A 10,342-nucleotide genomic window follows, 5' to 3' on the forward strand; every position below is an offset into this window, starting at 1 on the left:
ACGGCCATCAGATGGCTCTCAATCGGTGCCGCGCGAGATATGATGGGTCGTAATCAAAACCATTGACGCATTGAGGAGCATATTGCTACACAGATAGTTGTGCTATCCAGTCTTTGCCACCTAAACGGCATACCAGAAGTTATAAATGGGCTTGTTGCATCATGTCTGCTGCTTGCTTCAATGTCTTCAAATGTGAATAATTTACTTTGAAGGGAGCGTTCCACATTCGTGTGAGATTTTGAATCGAAAAAGGCCGTGGTGAAGGACATCATTTGCAGTTACAGTTCTGCACGTCATAAAACCAAAGCCTCTCTAGTTTCTAGCCTACACGACCGCGAACATGTGCACAATGCTTCGTGCGCAGACTATTTCAAGGTTACCTGGACGTCTATGTCCATAATGACGTCATTCAAATCCTGCCATGTTATGAGCCCTGCGGCAGGCCACGGTCAATACTCATGCAATTTTCGAGTCGTTCGTATCTGGAGTCGTAAGTACAGTTTCCAGCTCAGCGTTCGTCAATTGGCTCGCAGTCCAATGTTGTGCGAGGCGCGATTACGCAATAAAAATGTCATATTGAGGAACCCTTTTTTAATGGAGAAATTGTGTTGCCTCGATAGTCTTTCCATCTAAATACATCAATAGCTTACAAGTGAGCTGACTTCTCCACAGCTGATGTTAGCTTCAATGTCCCCAAATGTGAGCATTCGTTTTCATAGAAGCTCGCTCGACAGTATCGAGTGTTAAGAGTTGGCGAACGTTGCATGGGCTTTTCCTGAATCTGCACTGTGTAATAGTTCGATGCGTGCTCTACCCATGACCACCGCACGTCGACAGCTTCCCAAGCAGCTTACATGATGATGACGTCGGGATATTGGCCTGCAGCGTGTCGGATCAGTACCAGTCCCACCCTGGTTCCAAACTGGTTCCACTGTTGTTTCTCTCCGGGCAGCGGGGAAATCCCATTTGCCCCCACTGCTCAGTAAATGTGGGCAGGAGCCTTTCAAAGGCGCGTGATGCGTGAGGTGTCTGCGCATGCTGTTGTGAACAAGTTCGGGCCTTCTAAAGCACTACACTGTAGCGATGTCGGACCTTAGTTCCACCAATGTGAAAAGGGTATTGTATGTCAGTTCGTCGGGAGTAGAAAAGTATATGGGAACTGTCTCTCAACGCAGCCTATGTCGCACTGTGACTCCGTGTTGTGGTCCTGCAACTGTACGAAAAACACGCAGCTGGTTGTGTAACAGCTTGAACAGGATGCAGAATATCGCGGCCATTCACCCGCAACACAATTAGAGAGGTCGCCACCCGACTGACCAGGTATGCGCTTACTCTGGGACCATGCTTGCGAAGTTGGGATTGAAGCGGTTCAGTTCAGAGACGTTTTCCATCCAGGATACACGCTTTGCCTCCCGCATGGTGCGCCTTGCGAATGCCCGAGCGTTCTTAAATGGGACTTATTTTACGTGGCTCTCCAGTCACAGTAAATATGTGTGCTAGTATTACAGCTAACACAAATGTTCTTGTCCTACACTTTTGTTGGTTTTTGCTTGATTGATTGCTTGACTGTTTGTTTGTTTATTTGCTATTCCCAATAATTATGTGATATTTTGTGCAATGCACGCTGCAAAGCTGTGGAATAATGTGAGGCCCGCAAAAGCTCATCAAGCTTGGCCCAGACCCGGACCAGAATCCCGGCAACACTGAGCGTACTCAATATGGCGAGCTTGCGGGTCAGTAATTTGCGTCTCTATTTGTTTTGTGCCGTGGTATTCCTAAGCACACCTGGGCCGCGTTCTCCGCCGGCCAAGTACCTACTTGAGTTGCTACTTATGACATCGTAGGTGCCTGTGTCATACACAAGTGACTTAAAAGCTGTATACACTGTCATGACGCACTTGCCTTTGACTTCATATATTGCAACTTGTGCATAGCGCTTGGTAATGGGGAACTCGGCCCAGGCTGGTTTCCACACCCCACATCCTCACGGTCACTGAACTTAATTAGAAGATAACCTGCGTTGAATGACGGCAACGCATCACATTCAGCAAGCTGAAGCCAACGCAGTGTAACCTGCCTTCGCAGGCCATTAATACTTTGCTGCACTGTTAAAGGGAGTGTTTCACATCTTCATGGGTTTTGAACTGAAAAAGAGATCTTGAAGATCGTTTGGCGTATGTCCCACTGCGTCCTTAAGATCGAAACGTTGGTTGGTTAGTTATAAACGTTGGTTATTTTTTCTGAGCTATACGTTCGCAGAGATGTGCTCACTATTTCAGGAGACCATGTCAAGGTCACCCAGGCATCCATGGCGCCATAATACCGTCATTCGAATCCCGCCATGCCGCCGACCATATGGCGATCCAGGTCATGCGAATAGGAGCGTCGGTTCGTTCCTCTTTGGCGTTCGTTGGAATGATTTCCAGGCATAACGGCCGTCAAATGACTCTCAATCAATGCTTTGCAAGGTGCGATGACATAAGCAAACAGTGAGGCATTGAGGAGCATGTTTACTAACTAGAAAAAATGAGTGGTGTAGAGCAGTGCTATTCACTTAAAAGCATACCAATAGTGATAAGTAGCCTAATATTTCATCATATTTGATGCTTGTTCGATATCTTCCAGTGTGCAACGCTCCCTTTAAGGACAGTACTGAGCGTTGAATAGCTGGATGCCGCGCCTTGCCGTCTATGACTGGTAACATGATGGCCTGTATGCCATCAGAGGTTTTTAGCACATTTCTACCATATGTTTGCGGACTCGACGGATCATGCCTCGGCCCCAAATGACATTCTGCATATCAACCCACTCCCGTTTATCAATGCGGCCGTCCATTCAGTGGGGCGTTGAATCCCGCCGCCACCGCCTCGACCTTGACTTTCGTTTCTGTTGGAAACAGCACCCGTCTGGCTTTCCGCGGAGTTGGAGAGGGAGGGGCAAGACTGCAGGGATTTCAGAATCACCGAGCCCACTGCCGGCGACTGCTATCGGCGCATCGCTAAAGCCTCCTGAACAGGCTCTCGGCCGTATCTTGATGGCCCAAATGAATGGAGTTTTTTTCGGTCATACAGATTCTTTTGAGCTCGCGGCTGCTGATGAGGTCAATCATGCATCAGGAGTGGTGTGCCAAGAGGCGTCCTGGACGCAATCATGATTGCTAGGAACTATGCATCGAATAAGCGGCTAACGTGCAGGAGCAACGCTACGGCAATTCGCAGCTGTAATATTTGTGAAGGTGTTAGCAGTAAGATAGCCCGTGACGTGGGGCGAGCGAAATAATGCATCTCATTGTTACGAGTTTGCAGTTCTGTCATAATCAATCAAAAACCAGCGGGCACCGGATACCCAGTCATCAGCCTAGCAATGCTTATTTGAAAAACTCGGCTTTTTAAGACGTGCTCACGGTCACGAGTGAACATATACGATGGCAAAATGTCATTTAGCCTATATATATTAAGTTGGCTATTGTCAATGACATAAAATATGATATTTTTAAACCAACACGCGCGAATATAAAACGAAATATCGAAATCTGTGCAGACACTGCCATGAGAAAAGAGTCAAAGTAATCAGTCCAGCTGACATGCAACACACAGTGCAACTCCACCCGGGGCTCCATGCAACACAGGCTGCTGAGCCAGGAGTGAGCGATGACAAATACCGAGTAAAAGGTTAGAGAAAACCTCCACGAACATCACGCACCAAGAACATGGCACGAACCTCACGAATGTTTGTTTAATTTCGTGGATTACTTGTTTATGTATAAAGATCGAGCTTGCAATTGGGTGGATTTCTTGGATCAAAGCCCACGCTAAGTAGTGCTTGTTGTGTGCACGCTGACCCACAATCCCCCCGATCGTGAGATTCCATTCCGACGCCAGAATTTCGTGACGTTTAAACGTGCTACGACGCTCAGCACGGTTTGCCCTGTTCGCTGACGTCACCTGACCTTAAGCGCGGACGTTGCTAACGGCCGCAGGCCATCCCAGCCATGGGCAAATGGTGGGTGCCGAAGTAGTTCGAACTGTCCCGCCCCGCCAGAGGTAGGTTTGGCAGAGGTATGCGCTGTAACTGACCAACCTACGGGGACGAACAAGAAAGAAGACCAATAGGGCATGCTGGTCCTAACACCCAATACACCGTACTGCCGAGGGTTTGCTTAAGATATAGGCGGTCAAGCTAAAAAGTTTCAATACTCGTGCCGAGTTGTCAGCATGGCAGGAACTTGCGAGCAGACAACGCACTAACAGATGAATTTTTTCTAAACGTGCACTACCCTAACAACGTTGCTCAAACCAGTTTCCCGGGCGATGTGTGTGTGTGTGTGTGTGTGTGTGTGTGTGCGTTTTGTGTGTGTGTGTGTGTGTGTGTGTGTGGTGTGTGTGTGTGTGTGTGTGTGTGTGTGTGTGTGTGTGTGTGTGTGTGTGGTGTGTGTGTGTGTGTGTGTGTGTGTGTGTGTGTGTGTGTGCTCTTGTGTGCCGTGAAAACAGAGGACCAAATCCGCTTACACACCCAACAACCCGTCACTGCCGAGGTCCGGTAGTCACTACCGAGGTCCAAATGCCGGACCTCGGTTTTCAGAGGCCTTAAATGATATATTTAGTCTTGTTTGAACATGTTTATTCGATTTTCAGCTGGTCCTCGAAAAACGTGATAATACGCATTTTTACTTCCGGTTGTGTTAAGTGTGTTATCTTGGACGAACTGCGCGCGTGTGTAAGTTTTTCAGGTGGCAAGGTCACGTGGAAGAGAATAGAGATGAATAAGGAAATGCGAAATCACGCTGCTCCATGATATGGTCTCATCACTTGTAAGTTGTTTGCGTTTGGTGTAAGCATTCAAATCACATTGAATCACGTTGAAACTGGTGATGAAAGATATTAATGTAAATTGTGTTAAGTCACATGGGATACGTAGCTCTATCGCCGCCATTGCGCGTTCTTGGAACGAGCGCGACGGTGACATTGCGGTTGTGTGGCCTCTCGGACGAGAAGACTGGGCTTACGTTGGATTCAAGTTATTGTCGTCCGGCAAGGTTTTGAAAAGTGAGTAGTGAATATTCGAAAGGGATTGGTGAACCCTATTTACCGACAACTGTAGCTAATGGAGGACTGATCTGCCTTCATTGATTGGAGAATGGTGTGCTGATAAGGATAGTTGCTGAAGTGGCAAACATTGTGTTAGCTTTTGAAGGTGGTTGAAGAGATTGACTTCAGCAATATTATGCAATTGTCTGGGTAGGTTTATCACGCTAGACCAGACGTTTGTAAGGGATGCTTGCAGTTTTTCTCATGCATTTGCAGTGAGTGTTGTGTTACATTTAAAAAATGTTTGCCGTTAGGTACTTACAGACATGTTCCCCAACCCCCTAGAACAACACGTTTTTAGAGGCTTTGGGCAACAATTTAGCCTTGAAGGGGAAATAATTACAAACAGAAGGTTTTCCATACATCGGAACCTTAGTGTGTTGTAGATACCAGAGCATAAAAGGGTGTGTGCCACATTGTATGGGTTTCAACTGAAATTAGCCATCTTGAAGATCATCCAGTATGTTACACAGTCCTGCCATTCTTAAGCACCCTTCTAATTTTCTAAACCTTTCTAGTTTCTGAGCTACACACCTGCAAAGGAGCGACTATTATTCGTGGTGACTATTTCAAGGTCACCCAGGCACCCACAACGCCTAATGGCTTCAAATCCTGCCATTTTATTGGCCATGGGGCGATTAAGGCAAGCCATCATATGACTGTTGCGTCGTTCATATCCGGCTTGTGAATAAATTTTCAGACGTAACGGCCGTCAGTTGACTCAATCAATGTTGTGCAAGATTACGTAAGTTGTTCAGTGCATTAGCATTAGCAGAGGAGCATTTTTCACATAGCTAAGACAATATTAATAGCCTTATTCGTCGAACAAAAACCGGGAGAATAAAGATATAGTTGAGTTGATATTTCGGCAACATGCCTATATCGAAAAAGTAGCATAAATAAATTCAAAATTGCCTGCTGGTGACCCTACTCGATTTTTCAGCTTTTTTGGAAATAGAAAGCCAGTTTTTACAGGACACCAACTCTTAGAGGATTAAACAAAAAGTTATTGCTAGCCGTTACCACGATACGGTGCTTATCTAATAATTAGAATAGGCGACAATACGTGTACATACAAACTAATTCAAGCACGTAGGCGTCATGCATTACGCTTCATTCAAACATACAAGCGAGTTGAGGTTAACAGGTATCACGGTCGCGCATCAATTATACATGCAAGCGATTTCAACTGAACAGACATCGCACATCACGCGTCAGACGTCACTTCACATGTGAACTATTTTAAGCTAGCACACATCGCATGTAAAGGCACATATCACGTTCGCATAATCGGCCAGGATGAGCTTTGTATGTTAAAATTTGGTCGCTGATTTTTTGCAAGAATAGACTAAATTTTTTCCTACCTGGGTGGTCCTCTGCTCTGTAGACGACCTTGTGCTCTAAAAGGGGCATAGGGTCCATACCTCCCTCGATTTCAGCCTGAGCATGTTTTGCCAAAAAAATGGTCACCGAAAGGGGTATTCCCTGTTTTGTTTGAGTCTATGTCGGGAAGTCCATACGTTCCTCACGTTTAAGATACAATGAACACCTCCGGGGCGCTAAAATCAAAAAATGCTTACTTAGTCCTTAGTTAATCTCCACCCACTGAATAATTTTTAGCATTGTTGCTGTTTCAGGTGATGTGATAGCCACTGGACATTGAAGCGATTGAAGACCAGAAAGCCTTAGTGCGACCGGCTTGATTCAGGTCAGTTGATGTCAGGAAAGTCAAATTATTTAGGAAATGACTACTCTGAAGAAGGTGTGAAGCATTTGTGACATGTAGAATTTGTTGTCATCAGCTCTAACCTAGCATTTCATGCATGCTTTTCTTTCTCCATCTACCCCATCACATTGTCCAACACTGCCAACACCACTGCATCGTCCGACCCCCACAAATATGCCACTACACTGCCTGGCTCCACCATCCCTATCAGTGCCTTAACCAGTAGGATGTCATTACAGTGCATGACACCATGCACCCCACCACAATGTCTGGGTCTACCCATCCCACCATGGTGTCTGACCCCTCCAGCTCCATGCGAGTGTCGGCTCCATGCAGCTGACCCCATTGCCCTGCCAGTTTCACCAGTGTCTGATCCTGCCAACACCACCAATGTCTGCCTCCCCCCCTACCAGTGTGTGACCATAACAGCTCCTGCATGGTGCGTGACCTCAGTGTAACGTCATTTTGGTACCTCATTCCACCATCCTCGTTGCTGGTCTACGCAAGCACGTGTCGACTGTACCAGCCCCACTTTATTCTGCAACCAACGCCACCACCACCTGCACCAACACCACTAACATATCGCGGCCTGCAATTATGTAGGTACACCCGCATCCGCGTCATTGAATGGTCTTGTCAACATTTAGTGCTCCTTCTCTGTGGCACCACCGGTGCATGGCGTCATTCTTTAATGAAAACATGCAAAAACATTTTTTTTCTCAGGTGGCCTATATGTATACCACTGGGAGAGTTAAAGAAGTTTAGTCCTCTAAAAGAAGTCCTCCGGAAAGTTTTCTGCAACAAAGGTAACTCAGGCTATATTTGGGATGTTTAAGGACTTACGCGCAACAGCATTTTCATATGCTATTTGCAATATGGAGCATGATATTCTTCGGGAAGGACAGATTTTGGGGTGTTCGGGTCAAGAGTTCGAGCTCATGGGTCCTCGAGATTATTTACCGCGGGCACGGCTACCCGAAGAACAATGAGAAGCATTGGCGATGGTGGAAATAGGCCTCGTAAGCAGTTTCCCTGCCAAATTCGAACAGGTGGGGTGCAGAAGCTGCTTTAAAAAGTTTTAAGTCACTGGCAGTCTCGGTTTTTGCATTGTATGTGAAATGTGTATGGCTTAGGATGTTTGCTGCAACATAGTTTCTTTAATTATTTCCCATGAATGGGACGATTGAACCAAGCCTTGGATCATTACTATATGTTGTTTTACGCATTTTACGACGGGATCAATGATATATATATATATATATATATATATATATATATATATATATATATATATATATATATATATATACATATATATACATATATATATATATATATATAATATACATCACCAACGCCGGTTTGTTTGCGCGGGAATCACCGACGCTTTCATGAGCGTGGGGTCCGGCCGCTCACTGAACATAGCTTGTGGTAGCGGGTTTGGCTGCCACATCCGGCTCCGGGCCATAACGGTGTTGCCAAAAATCCATCGAGGGGACACTAAGCATGGTTTTGGTCTGCGCACTCCGGGCAGACCAAAATGCCTGCGAAGAGACCTCGTCTGCGGGGGCTAGACAGACGAGTGTCTCGCAATGGCGTGGAGAAGCCCATCCGCAGCAAGGAGGGGTGTCGGTCTTCCAGCGTGTCACGTTGTCAAAAACAGTTGCGGCGTTGGTGTGCATTGGGGCTGCCTCCCATCTGTTTCGCGGCCAGTATCACGGTGTGACGTCGGATAGTTTCAAATGCGATGGTCAGGTCAGCGGTTTGGTTGTCTGGTTTTTTGTAATTTTTGTTGATGCATTCACATATAGCGTGCAATCACACTCACAATACGCACTCGATACAAAATCATAAATCAAATATATCATAATGTTTGCATCATGGCGCACACTACCTTCATCCTGCACTACCCGCGATATGGCAGTGATCAGAAAACTGTCCACTCTTGCCAACCAGCCAGTAGACATACACTTGGGGTAGGGGGGCGTACTCGCCCGGGGACTGGGATGACGGTCTGTGGGCCACCGCCGCCTGTCCTGTCGTAGTTCGTCATTCTTATTGATGCATTGTTTGAGCTTAGAGGCAATAAGCTTTTTACCACAACTCGTTTCGGTTATGCCTCGTTGTCTTACGACCGTTAACCGTATGGCGTGCATGAACAGCATGGCATTGGCAGGGCGTAGTAAGCCTAGGACATCAGGGCATGGACTCGCATTTGCCGCATGCGGCCAGCGATGATACTGGAACTGTTGCTCTTCTCTAAATCGATTCCCATCGCAGCTGTGCGTGCGTGGCTACAGGAATGAAGACAGGCACGCCATAGTTTGCCAACGGGCGCGCGTACCATGCATGAGGGCCGTTTGAATCACGGTAGCTGCTGATCGCGTTGGCGATGAATGTTGGCGACTCTGCTGTCGTTGGCCTAATTTCAGGTTAAGTTTGACTGCGTGGCTAGAGCTTAGTACGATTTATTGTTGTCCCCCTCTCTCCGCCCCCATCGTCGCCCCATCACTTCCTTCTTCTCGACGGCAGTGTATGTGCTCTAACAAGATGGGTAATATGTACGCGGACGGGAGGCCTGTGGCCTCCGATATCCATTCACGGATTTGCTGCGAACTGGAAAGCTATCTTTCGGAACACGACTATTGCACAGTTATTTTAATTCCACCACCCGTGAGCCATCAGCGTGGTGCATGCCCACGCTTCTGAACACGAGCACAACTTTCTTTCACGTGGGGGTCACAATCCTGTTCTGAACTGAAATTTCTCATATCTCACCCGTTTTCGGCTTTCCAGATTACTCCCCGAGAGCGACACTCGTTAAGGATGCGAGTATTTGAAGTTCCGCTTTCAAGCATTGGACGGCCTGCAAATTACCATTGGAGCCGAACTGCATGCATTTTCTAGATGATCTTAAATACGGAGCGGTATTCTAAAGATGTAGTTGTGCAGTGTGTAGTTCGTAGATTACGAAACAACGGAGCGAGAATACAGTTGGCGTTCCGTTTTGGGTCAGTTATGTTGTTTTCCTTTTTCCATGTTTTAAAGTCGCTGTGCTTTATGCTCAGGATCGAAGCGAAATGTACAGGAGTAGGCTGGGATGTGATGCGTGTTGTATAAAACCAATAAACCAAGAATGGCATCTCTGTCTGCAAAGGGAAAAATCTGGACGAAGTCGACCACCTCAAGAGCGCACCAATGGCAGAAGAGGACGGTCCGGAGGACATGGGTGAAGACGATTGTGTGGTGGAGGTCGCAAATGTCCTACCTGGACAAAAAGCCTAGAGGGGAAGGGAGACTTGTTTCCGGAGGAGACATCTTCACATCGAGAGACTAACGATGACGCTCAGGAAAAAAACACCACTGGCAAAAAGACGTATTGCCTGGTGCAATGCGGAAAAGGCAGCTGTGATGAGACAGCTTGGCCTGTTTGTTAGCTGCATGGAGGTTTCTGGCCAAGCTGCATGCTTACGTGCCCTGTCAGCAGAAAATGCTCTGTCCTAGCGCTCAAGGAGAGATGTTAAATCCA

The 10,342-nt window shown here is 46.8% G+C and overlaps 1 long non-coding RNA gene across 1 annotated transcript; it reads left to right on the forward strand.

The window, feature by feature from the left end:
• Positions 1-4,975: 4,975 nt before the first annotated feature.
• On the forward strand, positions 4,976-9,955 carry LOC119096164 (uncharacterized). The gene is made up of 3 exons (XR_005094017.1): positions 4,976-5,045; positions 6,725-6,795; positions 9,610-9,955. It is a non-coding gene; the product is annotated as an uncharacterized LOC119096164 (long non-coding RNA).
• The last annotated feature ends 387 nt before the right edge of the window (positions 9,956-10,342 follow it).

The sequence above is a fragment of the Pollicipes pollicipes genome, unplaced genomic scaffold (genome assembly GCF_011947565.3).
Source record: "Pollicipes pollicipes isolate AB1234 unplaced genomic scaffold, Ppol_2.1 Scaffold_4226;HRSCAF=4973_pilon_pilon_pilon, whole genome shotgun sequence".
NCBI classification, from domain to species: Eukaryota; Metazoa; Arthropoda; class Thecostraca; order Pollicipedomorpha; family Pollicipedidae; genus Pollicipes; species Pollicipes pollicipes.